This window comes from Filicampus tigris, chromosome 13 (genome assembly GCF_054856515.1).
Source record: "Filicampus tigris isolate MCC_2025a chromosome 13, RoL_Ftig_1.0, whole genome shotgun sequence".
Classification (NCBI taxonomy): domain Eukaryota; kingdom Metazoa; phylum Chordata; class Actinopteri; order Syngnathiformes; family Syngnathidae; genus Filicampus; species Filicampus tigris.
In genome coordinates, this window is record NC_141229.1 from 23903456 (window position 1) to 23926150 (window position 22695).

The 22695-nt window shown below is 42.6% G+C and overlaps 1 protein-coding gene and 1 pseudogene across 4 annotated transcripts in view; one reads left to right on the plus strand and one right to left on the minus strand.

Moving 5' to 3' along the window:
- Window positions 1–22695, minus strand: part of dicer1 (dicer 1, ribonuclease type III) — a 278919-nt gene that overhangs the window by 252002 nt on the left and 4222 nt on the right. For 3 of the 4 annotated variants that reach the window (XM_086050635.1, XM_086050636.1, XM_086050632.1), the window contains exon 2: window positions 18876–18961. The exons of the other annotated variant lie outside the window; for it this stretch is intronic. The gene's annotated coding sequence lies outside the window, so the exon portion shown is untranslated. The remainder of the gene's footprint in view (window positions 1–18875; window positions 18962–22695) is intronic. 4 annotated transcript variants of the gene reach the window in all.
- Window positions 16085–21298, plus strand: LOC147137988 (uncharacterized; annotated as a pseudogene).

Here is a 22695-nt window from a genome sequence, read left to right on the forward strand (position 1 = left end):
TTTTATTCATAATTGGATCAGTGTGCACGGCCCACCTAAAAAACAGTTCAGTGACAATGGTGGGGAGTTCAATAATGAAGAATTGAGAGACATGGCTGAGAATTTTAACATGGAAGTTAAGACAACAGCTGCCTACAGTACTTGAAGCAATGGGCTGTTAGAACGACACAATCAAACACTAACTGAGATTATAATGAAAGTAAAAACAAGCACTGGATGCAACTGGAGCACTGCAATGGATTGGGCTTTGATGGCGAAGAACTGCATGCAAAGTGTCCATGGCTACAGTCCACATCAGATGGTATTCAGACAGAACCCCAACCTGCCTTCTGTGTTGATTGACAAAGCATCTGCTCTGGAAGGCACCACGAAAAGTTAATGGGATGCGAAGCATATTCCAGCTTTGCATGCAGCAAGAAAGGCTTTTACTGAAGCGGAATGTTCAGAGAGAATACGTAGAGCACTAAAGAAACAGCTGCGTCACACAGATGAGAAGTATGAACTCGGTGACAAGGTTTACTACAAACGGGTGGACTGTCCAGAATGGAAAGGGCCAGGAGTAGTCATTGGACAGGATGGTGCAGTTGTTTTTGTTTGACATGGAGGCACCTGTATTAGAGTTCATCAACTCAAGACTGAAGAAGGCTACTTAGGAACATGATGATAACCCTCAGATTACCAGTGATGAAAAGACCAACAATGAGCAACGGTGTACCACTGATATGACTGAGGAGTTGGAAGGAGAGCCACATGCTCTGTACACAGTAAACGACCCATTTCCAGCTATGGTAAACACAAGCGTTGAAGGACAAGAGCATGAGAGAAGTATCAAATTAAAGACTGGTCAGATTGTAACAATCAGAAATTAAGGAACTAGCATTCAACAAACAGCAAGGTTTTGGGACGTGCAGGAAAAGTAACTGTAAAGTATAAAAATTGGGAAAACTTGGAGCTTCTTAAGCCTGCTGGAGTGGCTGGCACCAATAAATCCTCAAATGTGTCACAATTGGAAGATCTTCAAATACAGGTGGATCAAAATGTATCAGTATCAATGTAATTGGAGACAAAATGAGGTGTTCGAGGAAGTTGAGGACAAGGGACAAAGGTGCATATCAACACTACGGGTGTGCACTCTGAAAGAGACAGTGACTAGTTTAGTACCAAAGGTAAGGCTTGTTGCAAGAGGATTTGAGGAGCTGCAAGTTGGACAACTACAAAAAGACTCACCAACCTGTGCCTCAAGAGTTACCGAGGCTTCTTGTAGCAGTGATTTGTCAAAGACAATGGCCACTTCATTCAATGGACATAAAGTCCGGCTTCTAACAGGGCATGGAACTGTCTAGAGACATTTTCGTCAAACCTCCTCTGAGGCTAACTGTACAGGGACACTTCATTCAATGGACATCAAGTCTGGCTTCTTACAGGGCATGGAACTGTCTAGAGACATTTTCGTCAAACCTCCTCCTGAGGCCAACTGTACAGGGACACTTTGGAAATCAAAAAAGTGTGTGTATGGTTTAGCAGATGCATCTCTGTATTGGTACAACAGAGTGAAGGATATAATGATTGATGCAGGAGGTATAATGTCCAAAGTTGACCCAGCAGTTTTCTACAAAAATGTAACCAGTGTTCTTGCTTACCATGTTGATGATTTCATTCGGGGTGGGTCTCAATTGTTTGAAATGACAGTCATGGCACATCTCAAAGCCAATTTCAGTGTTGGTCGTGAAGTTCATGATAATTTTTTTTTGTGGGTGTAGTTTTTGTAACGTCTGACAAAAGAGTGAAAATACACCACGCCACATACATTGAGCATTTACAACCAATACATCTCACACCATCACGAGCAGCTGAGCAAGCTTCACCTATTACTGAAGAGGAAAGAGATCGGCTAAGATCAAAAATAGGGCAACTTTTGTGGGTGGCAAGACAGAGCAGACCTGATGCCATGTTTGATGCCAGTAATCTGGCATCAAATCTCAAATGTGCTACCATACAAATAATTCATGAAGCGAACAGAGTTGTATCCAAACTCAAGACCAAGTCAGTTGAGTTGAACTTTCAACACCTTGGGAAAGATAATAGCCTAAAGTTGGTTGCATTCACTGATGCGTATTTAGGCTCCAGCACACCCACGACCCTTGTGAGGATAAGTGGAATAGAGAATGGATAGATAGACCTATTTCACAAATTACAAGAGGAGAATTGCCCTGCGACTGGCTGGCGACCAGTTCGGGGTGTAGTCTGCCTTCGCCCATTGACAGCTGGGATAGGCTCCAGCAACTCCCCGAGAATAGGCGGCACGGTGGTCGACTGGTTAGCACGTCCGCCTCACAGTTCAGAGGTTGTGGGTTCGATCCCGGCTCCGGCCTCCCTGTGTGGAGTTCGCATGTTCTCCCCGTGCCTGCGTGGGTTTTCTCCGGGTACTCCGGTTTCCTCCCACATTCCAAAAACATGCATGGTAAGTTGATTGGATACTCTAAATTGCCCCTAGGTGTGATTGTGAGTGCGGATGTTTGTCTCTGTGTGCCCTGCGATTGGCTGGCAACCGGTTCAGGGTGTCCCCCGCCTACTGCCCAAAGACAGCTGGGATAGGCTCCAGCACGCCCCGCGACCCTTGTGAGGAGAAGCGGTACAGATAATGGATGGATGGACAAGAGGAGAATATGAATTAAGTGAGACCATATTTCTCATTGCTGGTATTGTATATGTGTCATAATTAAGGGAGGAGCATAGTTCATTTCATCTGTAGAAGAGGGTTTTTCCTGGCTCGAATTGAGGCAGAGTTGGTACCACCCTGACCATGTGCCATGACGTGCATGTGTTCTGTAAATTCAACTGATTCACTTTCTTTTACAGGTAATACATAGGGTCGGGCAAAATGATCTGACACATTTGTAGGTTAAATAAAAGGCAAATAAAGTAAAGAAACAAAAAAGTGTTTTTATTTTTAAAAAGCACATATAATGCCATTTTTTCCATATAATGTCATTTTGCTTTGTTTCTTTATAATGCCATTGTTTTTCGTTTCTTTTTCAGTAGCTGCCATGAATTGGACTGGTGAGCATCGGGCTTTCATTGTGGAAACATTTATCGAAAAAAAAATATCTGTAACTGCAACACAAAGAGCGTTCCGTTTGCACTTCAATCTTGGTAGACATGATCCCAGACCAGCTCAAAACACGATCTTGTTATGGGTTACTACCAACTTCAAAGTCATATTGACCATTGAGAGATTGACAGATCATTTGACTGATTTAATTTTTAAAACATAATGAAACAATGGCATTAGATGTACTTTTCAAAAATAAATGTTTGTTTCTTTACTTTGTTTGCCTTTTATTTAACCTACAAATGTGTCAGATCATTTTGCCTGACCCTGTACTTTAAGAGTTCCAATAAGAATGACTATTATCATGTTAAAGCATTCATTTATTACAACTAGAGCAGGGGTGCTCAATACGACGAGCGCGATCTACCAGTCGATCGCAAAGATAGTATTGGTAGATTGCATGACATTTGTAATGGCTGCCATCTGTAAGTTGAAATACGATGCTTTTATTTTGAAAATGTCATACCGGAAGTTGCGTCTTACAGAATCTCCGTACGCTTTACGCAGAGACTGAGAAGAACTTGAAGCGGCATTCACCATGCGTGTTGCTTACTTTTTCCTCGGCATTCCTCACTGTTTTGCCAAAGCTGAGTGAATATACAAACATAAGTTGTTGAAGCATCACATTTTTGACAGTAATGATTATCTCTGGGAGAAGACTGTTGTTAGTTGAAAGCAGGCCAAAGTGGTCAGTACTATTTTGCATTGTCTATCGTGATAAGCTGCGACGCTAAGCAAAGCTAACTTTGTCAGATCACAATTTTTTTAAAATAAAATCACGATCACGATTTTGTCACGATTCTTTTTTTACATTGTTTTTTTTAATACTAATTTGCACATTTCTCACCATTTTTCTCATGTTAAACAAAATAAAACATTTAAAATTTGAATGAAACTCTAAGGGGAAAAAAAACACATTTGAAGTCAGCTAAGCTTTCTGAACGGGTTTAAATTTGAATAGTGACAATTTTTATCAAGATCTGTAGTGAATGTAAACATAAAAGGTAAAATAATGTAAACATAAAAACACAGCTTGTAACGCAGGTCTAGTACTTTGAAGGGTCTTTTAAAGCCTTTGTTTTCCACTGTTTTAATGGGAATCATGTCTTCAGCAGGGTAATAAGTCACTGCCTCAGTTACTTCTTTACACTGCTCGCTTGTTTTTTTTCATATGGAGGGCTCTTGTTATATGGCTATGTTACCGTGGGCTGCGTTAGCTTGGAGCTAGCGGCTGCCTCCGGTTAACAATGGTCTGATCTCCGCTTGCTTTGGCTGTCGGCGCTGGCGTCTGAACCGAAACTCTGCAAACTTTGCAAATAACTGGTTTGCTCTTTCTCCTCCGAGGAAAAGCCAAACCAAATCGACACTGTGGATGTGGAGTTTCTTTTCGGGACCAACTCTGCTTCGTGGTGACGTTCCGCTATAGCTTCCCGCTATACAAACAAACAGGAATGCGGGGAGTGTCACGTACCCTGCACTGTGCGTGCTGTGATTGGTTGGTCGGGTATACACGTCAGCGGATTTGCGCCGCCATAGAGCTAAACTGGTTAGAATGTGCCATGTAAACGATCAAACGATCTTCCGGCTTTATGAGATCGTGAACACGTTGAATCGCTTAATGATCTAATATCGTCATATCGCCCACCCCTACTTTGTCATAAATGTAATATGTTGTTTTATGTTGTATGTCTGAACTTTTAGATATACGGTGTGTTGTCGTTTTACAGCGTTTTGCTGAGCAGTAAACATCTGTAAAAGGAACTGGAGTCTCACATCCAATCAATGGGCGACATAACATTAAAAAAAAAAAAAAAAAAAAAGATGTTCATAGTTTATTATGTTGTGTTGTGCAACATTGGCTCATGCGGTTATGCATGGTCGATCAACATACATTGTAAATAAAGAATCCTCAATATATTTGAAAATAAATACATTTTTGTAGTGGGTCGGACATGCCCACTACTAGGGCTGCTCGATTAAGCGATTTTGAACCGAAACCAAATTTTCTGGATAAAACGATGTTAAAAACGTTCAAATCGGCACGTTCGATTTTTTATTTTTGGTGTATCTAAGCCACCGTAGTTTCCTCTGCATTTCCGCTTCCTCCCACGAGCGCGCAGTCCGGAAAAACTACAACACCGGCGCTACCGGCGATTCTGCTATTTGCTCAGGCAAGTGAGCGTGTAGTTAATAAATCGGGCAAATATAGATCTGTAGTGTAGTGTGTGCCCCGCATGTACAATACAACCCGTGAGCAAGTAACTCAACGTCTGAAAGGTGTCACTTTTTTTCTCCTTTATACAACGTACCTCTGATCATGACTATGCATCTGTACTTAAGCTTGACAGTGCATTGTATTATTGAGTGACAGTTTTAAACTAATCATTGATTTATGTTTAAGTAAGACCAGGGAGAAAGGTGAAAGGCTAGTCACTAGCTGGTTGGCAAAATGACTTGCTGACAGACCGTTTGGGTTATAGAATTGACTGTCTACCTTCTCTCATGTTGATGATTTCGTTTCAGATAGTATATGCACTTTCTTCTTTCATTATTGGTTTAATCAAGAACAGATCTGAAATCTATTGTGCAAGTAAAATGCTGTTTATCCCAAGGGATTGTTCTGTGTGTATTAAGTTAAATTGACTGGAATTTTGAGTTCAAAGAAAAAAAATTAAGATGAAATAAAAGACATTAAAAATACTTCATTTTTCATTATTTTTTATTTGACAAAGAAATCGTAATCGTAAAATCGGGTTTGAGAGAAAATAATCGGGATTTTCCTGTTAGGCAAAATCGAACAGCCCTACCCACTACAAATATGCAAAACATACTCTACCCGGAAGGTAATTTTGACTTGGTCATTTTATAAGTAGCTCGCATGCTGAAAAAGTATGAGCACCCCTGCAACTAAAGCCACAATTTTCTAAGTGTTACTGCAAAGAGCCATATTATACATACGGGCGCACATAAACTGCCCCATCCTGTCCACTCACTCCCTAGCTCTCTTGCATATTTTGACAAAGTCCCCTTCTTTGTTTGGCTTTTTAGCTTATGCGGTGTTCAAACCTCCATTTTTGTTATGCTCTAATTTTTTCCCTCTCGTTTTGAAAGTAAACTTGGTAGGCAACACTACTCAACATTTTTTTCCCTCCATCTCGTTTGTGCATGGGTGAGCTGCACGTAGCTGGTATCTCGTTTGCTGAATGTAATCTGTTCAATTGCCGCATTCGGACAAGCCCTTTATCATATGCGCAACTGCGTGCCCATATCTGGAAGTGCTGACATACCAGCCGACCAGGAAGTAAAAAGTAAGGCTTTGCTGGTTTACAAAATGTATCTTTCATTGTTACAAAAGAAAGCCCCGTCTTTGCTCATTTTAGAAGGGAAAATCAAGAGGAGACTAGATATATCTTAAAGTGTCAATACAATAAATGTACTTTATTCATCAAAAAGGCTTCCTCCATTGTCCTCATGCTGTTACTTGTAAATAAGTCCACCAAAAAAGCAGTAAATCGCTTGCCGGCCCCTCTCCTATTGGAAACGCTTTCTGACGCCCCAACGGCTTCACGGTAAAGTAGATTATGTTTCAAAATGAGGGGATTTGCCATGGTGGCAGACAGAGTACCGCCCAGCAACGCTCCATTCTGTGGTGCCGAAACTCACCACATGCACAATGACAATGGCACACTGCAAGTTCACAGTGAAAAAGGCTTTAAGAACCACATGAAACCAGGCAAAGAGCCGCATTCAGCTCGCGAGCCGCTGGATGGCCAAGCCTGATAGAGCGCCTCCATAGTGGCGAACGCTGCAATTTTGAACGCAGGAAAAACCCTGTAGAAGTACTCTTCTGATTCTACAGGAGGACATTCAAGTACAGTGGAAGCTCTTGAGACTTAAGGCCTAGATTATAGTGTTGTCAAAAGTATCGATACAATATTAATATGTCATGGTATCGATACTACGCGTGCCCATGACGTCCACCAAGCGCACTCTGAGGGGGGTAGGGCTGCCAAGATTAGCCGGCCACACACGCCGACGTCAATGATCAAAATCATGAACAATTAATTTTAATAGTCAATGTAAAACTCCTTTTCATAGGAGCACGGCGGTGAAAATTTCCCCACTGTGGGATCAATAAAGGCATTCTTGTTCTTATACTTATAAATGAGCATCTAAAAAGGAAGCACATTGTGGCTGATGCCTGATTTCGTTTCTGACATAGGTGCAATCGTTTCTGGGAGATAGCTAGTTAGCACACACAGGCTACCGTGTATGTCTGATGGCACGCCGCACGCATGTCCTGTTGTGGTACGCTAAGATATTGTAGCGCCTACTGTGTATGACGGAGGCATTAGTCAGCGAACTCACGTTTATTAAAAACCAAAACACCGTTTTTGTATATCCGCTAGTCACATCGAACTGCAGGAGCGCATGTGCTACCACACAATCATTTGCGACTGCGCACAGTGTTACATTTTGGAACTATGACATCACAGCACGAAGTAACACATGACCTGTCTGCATATGCCACAAGCCCTTAACGGCAACACTTAACAATAACAATAACCTCACTGACCTTGCCAGCCCTGTCACTGTTATAAACGCGTACGGCCAGTCCAAATAGAGCCGATCCCAGCTATTTTCAGGCAGTAGGTGAGGTACACCCTGAACTGGTTGCCAGCCAATCGCAGGGCAAATTGCAGTATTACTTAAAATAAAATATACGACATCAGGTGCTACATTAGGTTAAATGAAAACAGGGTTCATTGCTAAGTTACACAGTAATGTCAATCAGATGATGCATATTGCACTTTAAAGTATTAAAATACAAGTTATGCTAAATCTAAGAGAAGTTAGAGACAATGCTGCCATTGGCACTTTTTGAAATTTGTGTTGACACGTAAACGAGGTTGGCTTGTCACTTTAATAAAAGTCAAAGTGTGAAATATGAACCCTTGCTCTTTGAGTTATGCAATTGTTTTAAAAAAAAGTGTTTTAGATTAATTATAAAATGTAAGAAACTGTAGTTATTAATCAGAATTGGAATCGAATCAAAGGCCTCTAGATCGGAAATCAATCGAATCGTGAGCCTCTGAATCAGATTGAATCGTGAGGTACCCATTGATTCTCACCCCTAGTTAACATCCACCTTTTTTTGCTCTACTTCCGCATATCAACGCTTAGTGCTTAACCTAGTCCATAGCGCCCTCGCCTGTTGGCTGCCACAAACGGTTATTTTGCTGGTCGACTAATCAGTAACATTAATCGCGATCAATCGACTAATTGTATAATATATAAATTACGGCAAATTGCAGCAGTGAGCTGCTACTCTTCGAAGAACCATCATTTGCTTACAGCTTGAATTCTTTATGTAAAAACTAATCACAAAGACAATTAAGATGATAGTACATTCAACTTGTATTAAACTTTGCAACGTAAACCATAATTCGTGACATGTTTATAAATGAGTGAGCAACTTAAATTGACGGCGATACTCTGGCCTTAAAATGTTTAGCTGTAATTCTTTAGTGGCTTTTAAAATGGAACCAAAACTACGCTATTGTGGGAGTAATTATTCATACAATAATTACTATCATTTGATAATCATACATTTGCTGCTCATGATGCTTTCATAAACTAATCGCAAGGAGGTCAGGAGAAGTCAAGCTAATATTTGCTAATATGAAGGTAATTGCTGAAATGCCACATTGGTGATTTCTCTACTCATGTCTTACCACACATATATTGAGTAATTTTCCACCTACATGCAGACACATAGACAAGTACAAGACATTTCAACTGCCCTTTTGCTCACCCCATCCTTTAGAGTTGGAACGCCCATGTATGTAGGGATGTGAGAATAAAAAGAAGGGAGACAGAGACTTTTTTAGAACGCCTGTAAGAATTGTATTGTACAGTACTTCTCCGTTCTCCTTGCAAGCTTTAAAATTCAAAGAGAGTGTCTTCATCTACTTATTTTGTGTGGTTTTCATAAATGTCTATCTGATGAACCTGACATTTAAATTGGTCCTTCGAGCCGGATCCCAAGATACCGGAGGCTTCCGGGAGCGGAGTCGAGATCCAGGTAAAGACCGTGGCCAAGGCATTCAGACCCTTTCCGGGACTGGGTCTCGGCTCTGCATCTGGGAACTGAGGGTTGACGGGATACCGAAGGAGTGAAGACAACTCTGGTGAGTAGGATACTCACGGTAGGCTTGGTTTGAGTGTGTCACACTTATGAGACAGAAGTAACCTGTAAAGCCATGAAACAAACTTTGAGAATACTAGTCCCTATTGAGTAGACCGAGTAGTCTATAAACAGGAAAAATGCAACGGGCCCTGTACGTGTAAAAAGGAGTAAATGTGCACAGGTGTGAGTGGAGGTTGACTGCCTCATTCTGAACAGGATTTTGGAGTGGCAACTGTCTGAGGAAGCAGAGGCAAGAATTCTCCGCCACTTGTGGTAGAATCTTGAGAATGACCTCAGACAGAAAGTAATTACCACACTGTTCAAGGGAAAAGTCAGTACAGTCACTCTAGGTGAACCACTGACTCCAACATGGGCGCAACAAACAGTAAAAGTATTAATTTAAAGGATCCAAAGCAGGGATTAACATGCAAAGATTGGACATTTGTAGAGAGTTAATTAATTCAAAAATAAACAACTAAATCTATAAATCTATGGATAACAAAATACAACTTTGCTGACCAACTTAAAAAAAAAAAATAACTAAATAATCAACCTGCAGGATAAAATTAAGGCAAGATGTAAATATGAAAAAAAAAGAAAATGCATAAAGATGGTTACGTGTATACTGAGTTTTGGATGATAATAGTCCACATGGAAAAAAAAAAATAAAGAAAGAAAAATTTGTTATTTGAAGACTACAGAATTAGGATAACAGCATGTTTCAAAGCAAATAGTGGCATTCCTGAGGATAATGTCCCTCAGGGAATCTATCAGGAGCAACTAAAAAAAAAAAAAAAGAAAATGCCCTGCATGCTTATTCATCTAATGCAATAAAGCAGTGGGTAGACAAACATTGGGTTGATAAAGCCACTGGTAGTTTTCAGCAATATGTAAATCAGGCACTGCATAAAGAAGGAGTGCTGCAAAGTAAAACAAAAATGAAGGCAGGTGCTTTTGCCTCAGAAAAAGGTACTAAGATTGGCAAAGGTAATATGATTGGCAAAAAATGTGGCGCCAACACTAGTGAAGTAACTGGTGCTGCAGTGAAAAAAGGTCACATATCACGACTGTCTTAAAAATGTCAGGCGTTTTCAAATTTCGAAATTCAGCATGCCTAGGCCAGCCCTCTTCCCAACAGTCTGCATCACATGAGGAAAATTTAGTGAGAGAAGAAAATGTAGAATTGAATCTGCAAGTAATGTTGGTCATTGATGTAATGAAACCAAAAATTGAGCTAATGGTAAATGGCAAATCGATAATATTTCTATGTGACAAAGGAGTTTGTAAAACTGCATGCAGAGAGGACATTTCCGGGTCCAGTTTATCTGGAGCAAACGTGTTTGTCAGAACGGCCCAATAATATCTGTGTTTCCTGTAACAAAACCTGTGTGGATAAGAGATTCACTAGGTCAAACTTGCAGATTACCTGTGCTAATGGTGCCGGACTGTCCTCTGAATTTAGTGGGAAGTAATGGCCTGTTATTACTAGGTTTAGCATTGATTGATTAGCATTGATGGAAGAATTACAGCAAAATCTACTAAATGCCATAATGGGTCACACACCAGCATTTTATTATTATATATTTTCCGGTTCCGGCGCTTTTTCCGGTTCCGGCGCCGCGCGAGTGGCAGCCCGCTACAGTAGCTCCGGCTCATCGGTGAGCCTTTTCGTGTGTTTTAGTTCCTTAATATTACTCTACCTCATACCTTTTTCATATAGTTGATAGTCGTAACTTGCGTAGCAATGGACACCCAAACTGCGGTATTCTTGCTGCTGCTGGTGGCAATTTTATGCGCGATCTTGTCTGGCGACTTGGCTATGAGCCGCGCCCCCATTGTCTACAGCCAGAATCAGCTGTTAGCACTCCGTGCTAACCCTGCGCCGGCTCCCGGGGCGAGACCCGATATCCCCCGTGAGCTGAGGAGGAAGAGACGGGGATCTCGTGCGGGGGTTAAACGCCAGGAAAGGAGGAGACGATACCATCCCGTCCTCCCGTCTGTTATCATGGGGAATGTTAGATCGCTCCCCAACAAGATGGACGAGCTAGCGGCGCTTACCCGGCATGAGAGGGACTTCCGGGAGGCTAGCCTGATGCTATTCACAGAGTCGTGGCTAACAGCGCTAACGCCGAACGCGGTCGTAGAAATGGACGGCTTCCAAATCATACGCGCGGACAGGACGCTGGAGAGTGGAAAGAGGAAAGGAGGAGGTCTGGCTGTGTTTGTGAACGATAGATGGTGTAATCCTGGGCACATCAAGATTAAGGGGCAGCTTTGCAGCAGGGATATTGAGCTGTTAGCTGTTGGCATGAGGCCGTTCTACATCCCGCGAGAGTTTAGTCATGTGATCGCGGTGACCCCAGCTGCAAGCTGCGACACAGCCTGTGATGTCTTAACTGCAGCAGTGAGCAGGCTCCAAAAACAGCACCCAAATGCCCTGATACTCATCTCTGGTGACTTCAATCATGCCTCCCCTTCCTCCTCTCTGCCTTCATTCACACAGTATGTCACCTGCCACACCAGAGACAATAAAACACTGGACCTTTTCTATGCCAACACCAAGGAGGCATACACATCACTGCCCCTCCCCCCGCTGGGCAAAGCTGATCACAACCTGGTGGCTCTCCAGTCTGTATATAAACCTCTGGTCCGCAGGCAGCCAGCTGTGACCCGCACGGTTCAGAGATGGTCTGGAGAGGCCGAGGAGGCCTTAAAGGACTGCTTCAGCACAACTGTGTGGGAAGTATTCAGCGATGCTCACGGGGAAGACATTAGTAGTCTAACGGACACTGTTACGGACTATATAAATTTCTGCATGGAGAACACTATACCCACCAAGACAGTAAGGTGTTTCTCCAACAACAAACACTGGATCACACCAGACATAAAAGCTCTCCTGAAGGAGAAGAGGAGGGCTTTTGCGTCAGGCAACATCGAGGAGCGGAAGACTGTGCAGCGCCAGCTGAGGAGGAGGATCAGAGAGGGGAAAAGGTCCTACAGGAAGAGGATGGAGGAGCAGCTGCTGCAGAATAACGCCAGGGGAGTCTGGAGGGGCCTGAAGACCATCTCAGGCCACGGACAACCCAAGACCCGGACTGGGGGGGACCTGCAGTGGGCAAATGAGCTGAACCTCTTTTTCAATAGGTTCGATCAGATGCCTGCCCCCACTCAGTCTCTCCTGCTGCAGCCTCCACCTATTCCTCCTGCTGGGCGTGTCACCCACTCCCCCCTTTTCTCCACAGTCTCCAGCTCCCAGCTACACCAGATAGCCACCACTCCCTCCTGCCCAGCCTTGGCCTTCACAACTCAGGTGAGGAACCAGCTGAAGAAGATGAAGGTGAGGAAGGCAGCGGGTCCAGATGGCATCAGCCCCCAGCTCCTCAAATCCTGCGCAGACCAGCTGTGTGGAATTGTCCAGCACATGTTCAACCTGAGCCTGAAGCTGGGCAGGGTCCCCCAGCTATGGAAAACATCCTGCCTGGTCCTGGTGCCAAAGACCCCCCACCCGAAGGAGCTCAACAGCTTCAGACCAGTGGCGCTGACGTCTCACCTGATGAAGACCCTGGAGAGACTGGTCCTTGTCCACCTGCGCCCCCTGGTGAGCTCCTCAATGGACCCACTCCAGTTCGCATATCAGCCTGGTATCAGTGTGGATGATGCCATCATCTACCTCCTCCACACTTCACTCTCCCACCTGGAGAAGGCGGGGAGCACTGTGAGGATCATGTTCTTTGATTTGGTGGATTTCGGTAGGCGCCAGCACTCTTCACCTGCACCAGTGAAGATCCGGGGAACAGATGTTGAGAGAGTCTCAACTTACAAGTACCTGGGTGTTCATCTGAACAATAAACTGGACTGGTGCGACAACACAGACGCCCTCTATTGGAAGAGTCAGAGCAGACTCTTCCTACTCAGGAGACTGAGGTCTTTTGGGGTTCAGGGGACACTCCTCAGGAACTTTTATGACTCGGTGGTTGCATCGGTCATCTTCCAGGGAGTGGTCACCTGGGCAGGCGGCGTCTCGGCCCGGGACAAGAAGCGGCTGGACAAACTGGTCAAGAGGGCCGGCTCTGTCCTGGGCTGCTCCCTGGACTCTGTGGACTCGGTGGGGGACAGGAGGATGTTGGCCAAGCTGTCATCAATGCTGGGCAACCCGGACCACCCCCTCCAGGGCACCCTAACAGCACTCCACAGCACCTTCAGTGACAGACTGTTACACCCTCGCTGTGCAAAGGAGAGATTCCGCCGTTCCTTCTTGCCTGCTGCTGTCAGACTCTTTAAGAAGAACATTGTGTAGTCTCTACAAACTGGCGGTCATTAGTGCAATTGTGCAGTCCTGCACCTGAGCTCATATCGTGCAATACCCAATATTCCCCACTACTGTAATACCGTGCAATACTCAACATTCCCCACTACTGTTAGTCTAGTTTTATTTTTATCCAATGCTGTTCCTTACATTTCACTACAGCACTGCAGCACTGTCACTTAGAGTATTTTTTCCTCTGTACTATGTACAGGCCGAAATGAGTGTTCCTCATATTTTTTATGTAGATGTAGGTTGGTGTGTATACACATGTGTATATACACATGTTACTGCGTATATCTACATAGGTTTGATTCTAAATGTTTGCCGTCAATGTTATACATTAATGGCCACATTATGCCGCCGCCCCTGTGTGACCTATATCTTTGCTACTGTAACAATGAAAATTTCCCCACTGTGGGATCAATAAAGGCATTCTTATCTTATCTTATCTTATTTACTCTCAAGTAATGGCAGCCAGCATGGCCAAATTTAACCCTCCGGGGGGGGAGTCAAATCATAGTGTATGTGGATGATGTACTGTGGTGTCTGATTTGGATACTTGCAGAAAAGGCACTGTTGCGTTACTGAAATATTTGGCCAGTGAGTGCCATAAGGTTAGCAAAAATAAATTGCAATTGTGGAAACAGCAAGTGAAATATTTAGGCCACAATTTGAGCAAGGGGGGCAGAACAAATTTAGAGGATAGAAAATTGGCAATTTTGCAAGCACCCAAACCGCGAACAAAGATTACAAATTACAACATTACAAATTACTGTAGAGGATGGATTCCTAATTATGCGGAAATCTCCGCTCCTCTATCTAAAATAACGTCCGAAAAGGATCTAAAAATGTCATCAATGTTGAATTGGACAACGAAAGCTGAGAATGCTTTCTGTGAAATTAAGCTGATGCTGGTATCAAGTACCACGCTAGCTCTGCCGGACTATTCAAAGCCGTTTATACAAATGGTTGATTGTAAAGGAGAATTTATGACATCTGTCGTCTCGCAAAAATATGGAGAAAAGTTAAGACCATTGGCTTACTTTTCTTCTAGACTTGACAGTGTGGCTTGTGCCCTCCTCATTGTGTGAGGGCTGTGATTGCATCACCACTCGCTGTGGAGTGTAGTTCCTCAAATTGTAATGTTTCAGCCGTTGACCTTAAAAGTTCCCCGTGCGGTGACAGCTTTGCTTCTGCAGACAAATATGACGTTTTATCTCCAGCTAGACATTTGTCTTGCACGGCGATATCATTGTCACAACCACACCTCACTTTGGAGAGAGGCACGGTTTTGTATCCATCCACACTGTTGCCACTTACTGAGGATGGTGATCGATTACGATTGTCAGGAATTGGCAGAACAAAAAACAAAATGTAGATTGGATTTGAAAAATCAACATCTACAAACTGGAATTGTCCTCTTTGTGGATGGTTCATCAAAAAAAAAAAATGATTTCGGCAAAACACAGACAGGCTTTGCGGTCCTCTCACAGACAGCTGTGTTAAAAGCGGAACCACTTCCTTCCCATTTTTCAGCTCAGGCAGCTGAGCTGGTTGCGTTACCAGAGGCATGCATGTAAATGAAAGGAAAAGCTGTTACAATTTATATTGACAGTCAGTATGTCTTTTGTACGTGTTATGTATTTGCACAATATTGGAAAAATAGAGGTGTGATAACGTCCACAGGAAAACCTGTCACACATGCTGAACTATTGACAAACTTATTGACTGCTGTTCAGTTGCCACATCAGATTGCGATATGTAAGTGTGCGGCACGGCACGTACAACAGGCACAGACGAAATCACATTAGGTAATGCGTTTGCAGACACAACAGCGAAAGAACCAGCTACCAGGCCCTTTTTGGGTACTGCTGAGTGTAAGCTACAAGACAACATTTTACAATATGACACTGCGTGATATGCAACAACAAGGCCCAGTCCGGGAGCAGACAATGTGGCAAAATAAAAGGACCTACATTGGATAATGGGGTTTATGTCTGCACAGATAACAAGCCTACCCTGCCAAAAAATCTTTTCAAGTGGGCAGCGGTGTTGAGTCATGGGAATTATCATGTCTCAACTGGTGGGATGGTGTGCATGGTACAAAGGCATTATACGACCTTTGGGTTGAACTTGTTTTGAAAAAATTTTTGGAACGCTAGTTTGACCTGAGCTTGACATAATCCCCAAGGAAATTTGCGTCCGAAGCACGGTCAGTTTCCTCAAGATACATATCCGTTCCAGAGAATATGTGTGGATTTCATTGAATTTAACAAAAGTTAAGGGACACATTTAGAGCTGTCCCAACTAGTCGGCATAGTCGATGTTGCCGATGACGTAAATACGTCGGGACGCACAACATACCGTCGACGTCAAGCGTAGATGACGTAAAATACGTCGGCACGTACATACGCTCGAGTGTCGATGATGTAAATGCATCAACACGTCAGTTGTAAACAAAGCGCGCACAGTAGAAATGGCGGAGGCGCCGGGTACCGCTAAAAAAGCGGACAAAAACGTCCCAAGTATGGACATACTTCAAAGAAAGGTTGAGCGAGTTGGTCGTCTGCACACTCTGTAAAGCTGAGTTGGCGTACCACAGCAGCACATCAGCCATGAACGAACATCAAGCGACGTCACTCAGGAGTACTACTGGAAGACGAGAGAAAGCAGAAAGCTGGAGCATCCTAAGTCCAGCTAACTAACTAATATCCCCCGGTTTTACTGAAATTGCTGTTGTGTCCGACGTATTAACGTGCATCGTTAAGTTTGATTTCTCGAAGCAGCGGGTGGCAGTCAAAGTTACGCCGTGTTGTGTTCAACTTTGTGCATTATGTAGCTAACGTTCACGGAGCTATTTCACTCCAGTCAAATTGTGTTGGTGCTTGTAGGTAATGTTATATTGTTTCCGCTGCTCTATGTACCTATAAACAGTAACACGCGACATCAGTTATTTGCTCCAGAAAGCTCCGGTGCACTGGGCGCAGCACAGCATGCAGATCGTATATTTAGGATGATGTCCTGCTCCCGCTGCTAAAAGAAAAAAAAAAAAAAAAACCTAGAGGAAACACTGGCCTGCTAACAATAGTCCGTGACTGTACTAAGATATAATGTGTGCTTTTTCATTGTTATAATACTTTAGTATGCACTGCTTTTTCTGTTTCAGGTTTAAGCAAACTGATGTTATTTATTTTTTAGTTATTTATTTTTGCTAGTTCTTTTACTTGGGCTGTTCACACATGCACGCACACATTGTTTTATCGTTATGTATAGATAAATACCTCATTCATGTTCACACATCATAATGCCTTCCTAAAAGAGATGTCACTGTTCATTCAATTTCAAAAGGTTTTACTTTTTACTTTAATAAAGAATTTAAAATAAGCTTTCAGAAGTGTTTTTTGGAATTAATAATCGTCAAGTCAAAAATTAATAGCTAGATTAGTCGAAAAATTCATTGTTAGACTAATCGACGAATCATAAAAATAGTCGCTAGATTAATCGGGAGAAAAATAATTGTTTGGGACAGCCCTAGGTCATCATTGATGCCTTTTCAAAATGGGTAGAAATATTCCCAGCTAAACAACCTGATGCACTGACAGTAACTAAAGCATTATGTAAAGACATTATACCACGCTACAGCATCCCAAACACATTTTGTTAATAGAATAATTGAAAAAATATGGCATATGTTCCATATTAATTCAAAAGACCGTTGCTCTTATAACCCACAAAGTGCAGGATTGGTGGAAATAGTGAATGGTACAATTAAGAACCGACTCAAAAAATGCATGGAAGAAACACATAGGCCGTGGACACAATGTGTAGACCTGATCAAGTTTCACTTAAATATTACAAGTACCGCAGGTCTCACGCCATTTGAAACATTGTTTGGTCGACCATATAAGTTACCTATAATTAGTACACATGGGAGTTGGATAATGAAGCCAACCTAGCTGATTGCATGCGAAAATCCCTGGAAAAAAGAGATGAATTGAAAGTGCCTGAAGATGACTGTGCTTCTTCCCCACAGGTTGATCTGGTTGTTCCAGGCAACTGGGTACTGATCCGACAGAAGGAAGCATTGGCACTCTCCAAAGTGGGAAGGTCCTTGTCAAGTATTGCTAACCACGCCAACCGCCGTAAAGAATTGCAGAAAGAAAAACTTGGATACATCTCACGCATTGTAAGAAGGTCATTTCGATTGAGTTACCCAACAAAGGGGAAGGTGAGCAAAGTCTGACATAAAGTGGGTGCAGGTTTATAGTATCTGAAAACACTTGACGGTCAGTGAAGTATTTAAAGACACCCTACCTATTGTAGGGGTGGGTTTCTTAGTCGACATGCCTCTCCCTAGATATGTGAGAAATGGTGTTACATGTTATGTTGTGTCACATTTTGTCATTTTTGCAGCAACTGCTATAGTGTTGTACACATGGTTTCTCGGTGGCCTTTCCATGTTATATGCGATAGGCACGCGTGATAATGGTACTAAATTCTCTACAGCAGAGGTGTCAAAGTCAAATGGACGGAGGGCTGAATCAAAAAAATTGCGACAAGCCGAGGGCCGGACTGATAAAATGTTAATTGGAATTTTTAAAATGTCCAGATTGGATCAGGTCCTTCGCGCCTGCTGATGATGTCATGCATATATCTGTAATATATTTATTTCTGTCTATGTTTGACACCCCCCTGGCTGTTGTGTTTTTATATTCGGAGTAACTAAATAAAAAATAAAATAACTACTGCTACTTTTGCGAGGCAGCTTGTACGTCACTTCCGTTTGCGTTTCTCCTGCCAAACTGGAAACAATTTTCTGGTTGACTCGGGCTGCAAGATTGTATGAACTGTACATAATGTGAAGTAAAACGGAGAGGATCATATGATTGGTATGATGTCTCCAGCTGAACCTATTTTAGCGTGGCAAGGTATGAATGTGGGTGATCCTGTCAGAAAACACAGGTTCGTAATCCACTTGACACGTCTATTTATTGTGGTCTGCAACAACACAAAGAATAACCTAGCAACATCATCCAATGCATATCCATTTGTTAACAATATGCCTAAACATTATAATTCACTGTATTAAGAAATTAATCAGCCAAACAATACATACAATACACATTCACACGTTTCATCACTAGAATAGTTAGCATATGAGCCAAAATAACTAACTAGTGTTCATCAACGTGACATCACTCACGAGAACATATCTAGGCTATTATGTACAGCAGTTACCTGACACAAACTTAAATTATTAAACTCACCTTTGAACATTTCCCCACCACAACAAACGTGGTGAAACACGGGCAATCTGCAACTACTGAGTTTGCTGGCACGAACAAACTACGAGCTGTGTCAAAGGAAGAAAGAGAAAAAAAAAGTCACTCACTATCAACACTTAGCGCTCGAATAGCGTTCAATGCCTGCTCACAGTGTGGGACATCTCAGCACCACGTCGAAACTAATGAATTTGTCAAATGCCAACAATTACTAATAATAAAACAACGTGAGATTTCTAACATGAAGTATTTCTAATAAAGTGTGCTTTACTCCAAATTACTTTTCACCACAATCCGATTCTGAAAGCCACGAAAAGTGACGTGAAGTCTTTGGTCAGCATGTATAACAGTCATGGGGTGGCAAACATTGATGCAATGAAATATATTACAGAAATAGTGTAACGAATTGGGTTATCTGTGTTGTGGTCAAATTTGTGTCTTGCCAAGTTGTTTTGTTTGCGAGGTTAATGAATACATCGTGCGGCTCGCTGTATGGGAGGGCATGCGAGCGAGAGTAGCGGAGGACGAACAGGAGAGCCGTTGCACTTTTTTGACTGAACGTTTTGTCATACTGTATTGGCGTCAGCTGTGGCCTTATTAGCCGGTTGGACTAATAAAAATATGATAATTAAACTGCGTCTGACAACGTGTTCTTTGAAGTCGCTACAATATATTTTAAAGCGTGACATCTTCGGCAGGCACGAATGACCCGATCAGATCTGCTACCCACACCGGCTTGCTGCGGGCTGGATCTAATAGAAAAGCAATATCATCCCAGACGCCGTAGAAAATCTTCTCGTGGCCGGATGTGGCCCGCGGGCCTTGACTTTGACATATGTGCTCTACAGGGATTGGCGGCAGAGAAACACCCTTCATTACCGATTACGATGGCTTCGCCCGTGCTAAGCAGTCAAACTGGTTCAAACTCAGGGTTGGTAACATACAATAAGTATCCTAAAAATAAGAACTTCTCTACTTGCACTCGAAATTATGCTGTCCCTGAAAAGGAGACTATTGTCTTCTATTGTTTAATAACGTTACAACTTTTGTCATACCACGGTCTCTGATTACTTTGACAAATTCTTGATTCTTATGGTAAGGCTGATGTTTGCAACACACAAAGTTATGGTCGGTCATATGTTTGGTACTTATTGGCTAGATTTAGAGTATGGTCTGCTGTAGTAGTGGAAACGGGGCAGGATTGGACTGATTGGACTACTGACCGTTGTGCAAGAATTCTTCGCCCCTATAGTAGTGGAAACGGGGCAGGATTGGACTGGTTGGACTACTGACCGTTGTGCAAGAATTCTTCGGCCCTATATCAGGTTAACTCATGTCATCATGGGTATTCAATTGACTTTAAATACCACTAATTGGAGTTGTACCAATGATAAAGATGGCAATGACCCTTGTATGACGTTGTATTTAAGCCCATACATCCATAGACCGGACCCTTACCATGCTATTACTGTTTGCGTGGCTTATGTTCTGGCCAACCCCTTAGAAGTTGTTCAAGTCCCTGTGAATCGAACTTCTGGAATCTTGATAAAGTTGAGAAATTTGCTGTTGATGACAAATTCTTAACGGTCACTGGTGTTTCGTAAGTAGGTAACAGTTGGCTTTTGTTAACGGAGGCTGCGGCGCAAGCTGCTTATTTTAGTTGTGTCGCATGTATGGTCCTAGACCCTTGTTGAAAGTAATTCCAGCATACATTCCACGAGAATGTCTCCTGGAGGTTATGACTAAGGTTACTCCAAACATCGTTTGCTCATCTTGGAACTCTGTTTATCCTAGATCCAAACCAACAAAGGACAAGCCTATTTTTTCCTCTGATATTGCAGTTGCTAATTTTTCTTGTGTTAACCTCACAGGAACTACTAATAAAGTGGTACTGAATTCTACGTGGTGCAGGACTGTTGTGGTCCAGACGGGGCCACTGCTGCCACGCAGCGATGTGTGGTGGTGGTAACAAACTATACGACTCTTTACGCAATACCTCCGGTGTCTGTGCGCTCGTGTCATTGCTGATGCGTGTGTCTATTTTTCCATCCTCAGAGATGGATATCAAATTGGCTGCCGACACACTCAACTCCCCTTCCTTGCACTCCAGAAGACGACGTGCTTCTTGGAGGGATGGATGTCCGACTTACATTGATGCAATTGGCCTGCCGAGGAGTATTCCAGACGAGTATAAATTGGTCAACCAGATTGCAGCGGGGTGGGAATCCATCTTTGTGTGGATCACACCTAATAAGAATGTGGATCGAATCAACTACATCCATTACAATATACAGAAGCTGGGTAATTACACAGAAGCGGGCCTCGTTGCTGTAAAAGAGCAATTGGCAGCTACATCACTCATGGCATTCCAGAACCGCATTGCGGTCCACATGCTCCTGGCTGAATGAGGTGGTTTTTTTGTTGTTTTTTTGTTGTTTTGATGTTTGGTGACCAGTGTTGTACATTCATTCCTAAAAACACAGCCCTGGATGGGTCACTCACGAGGGCCATTTAGGGCCTGCGCACCCTGAACCAAAAGATGAAGGAGTACTCGGTCATGTCCACCTCCACCTGGGCCGAGTGGTGGGAAAAATGTTTGGCAAATATAAGCATGTGGTCTTCTCTATCCTGGTTTTTATAACTGTGGTTGAAGTTATTATTATGTTGTGTGGGTTTTGTTGTATTCCCTGCATTCGCGCAATGGTTCTCCGACTCGTCTGGTCTGCTATCGCCCCTACAAATTCTGAAATTCATGAAATTTACCGTCTGCTTTATGGCACGATGCTGATGGTGGTGACGCTGATCGTACTGATGACGAGGAAGGTGATTATGTAACGGCCATTGGTAATCTTTTCCTTGAGCCTCCCCACATGTCTACGGGAATAATTATGATTTCTAAATAGGCTCCATATGCCCATGGGCGCGTTTACGATTGCGGTTATGATTACGGTTACGGCTACGACTATGCGGTCCTGCTTTTGTTGCCGTATTTAGGATTCAATGGAATAAAGCCTTTGGGAGGTTCTTTTTGATTATATTTTATGGGGCAAATGTAAGATTTTCAGGGGGGAAATGTGGGAGTAATTCATATTCACAATACATTCATATAATAATTACTATCATTTGATAATCATCCATTTGATGCTCATGATGCTTTCATAAACTAATCGCAAGGAGGTCAGGAGAAGTCAAGCTAACATTTGCAAATATGAAGGTGATTGCTGAAATTTCCTGCCACATTGTTGATTTCTCTACTCATGCTTTACTCATGTATTGAGTAATTTTCCAACTACATGCAGACACATAGACAAGTACAAGACATTTCAACTGCCCTTTTGCTCACCCCATCCTTTAGAGTTGGAATACCCATGTGTGTAAGGATGTGAGAATAAAAAGAAGGGAGACGGAGAGACTTTTTTAGAACGCCTGTAAGAATTGTATTGTACAATTCTTCTCCGTACTCCTTGCAAGCTTTAAAATTCAAAGAGAGTGTCTTCATCTCCTTATTCTGTGTGGTTTTCATAAATGTCTATCTGATGAACCTGACAGCTAAGCAGAGTTAAACTAATATAGTGAAATTTTCTATAAATACAAAAAGAAATACTTGTAACATATTTCACTCTTCTTGGGCACCAAGACTTTTTTTTAACATAGAAGATAGTGAAATCAGAGGAGTAAATTGGGTAAATGCACCGTGCTAAAGAAAACTAAAATAAACAATTTTTTTGGTTTTTAATTCCTTTTTTTAAATGATCGGGCATCCCCATAGTGCTGCCATGAAAGGCAGGTTTGCATTGTATTGAGT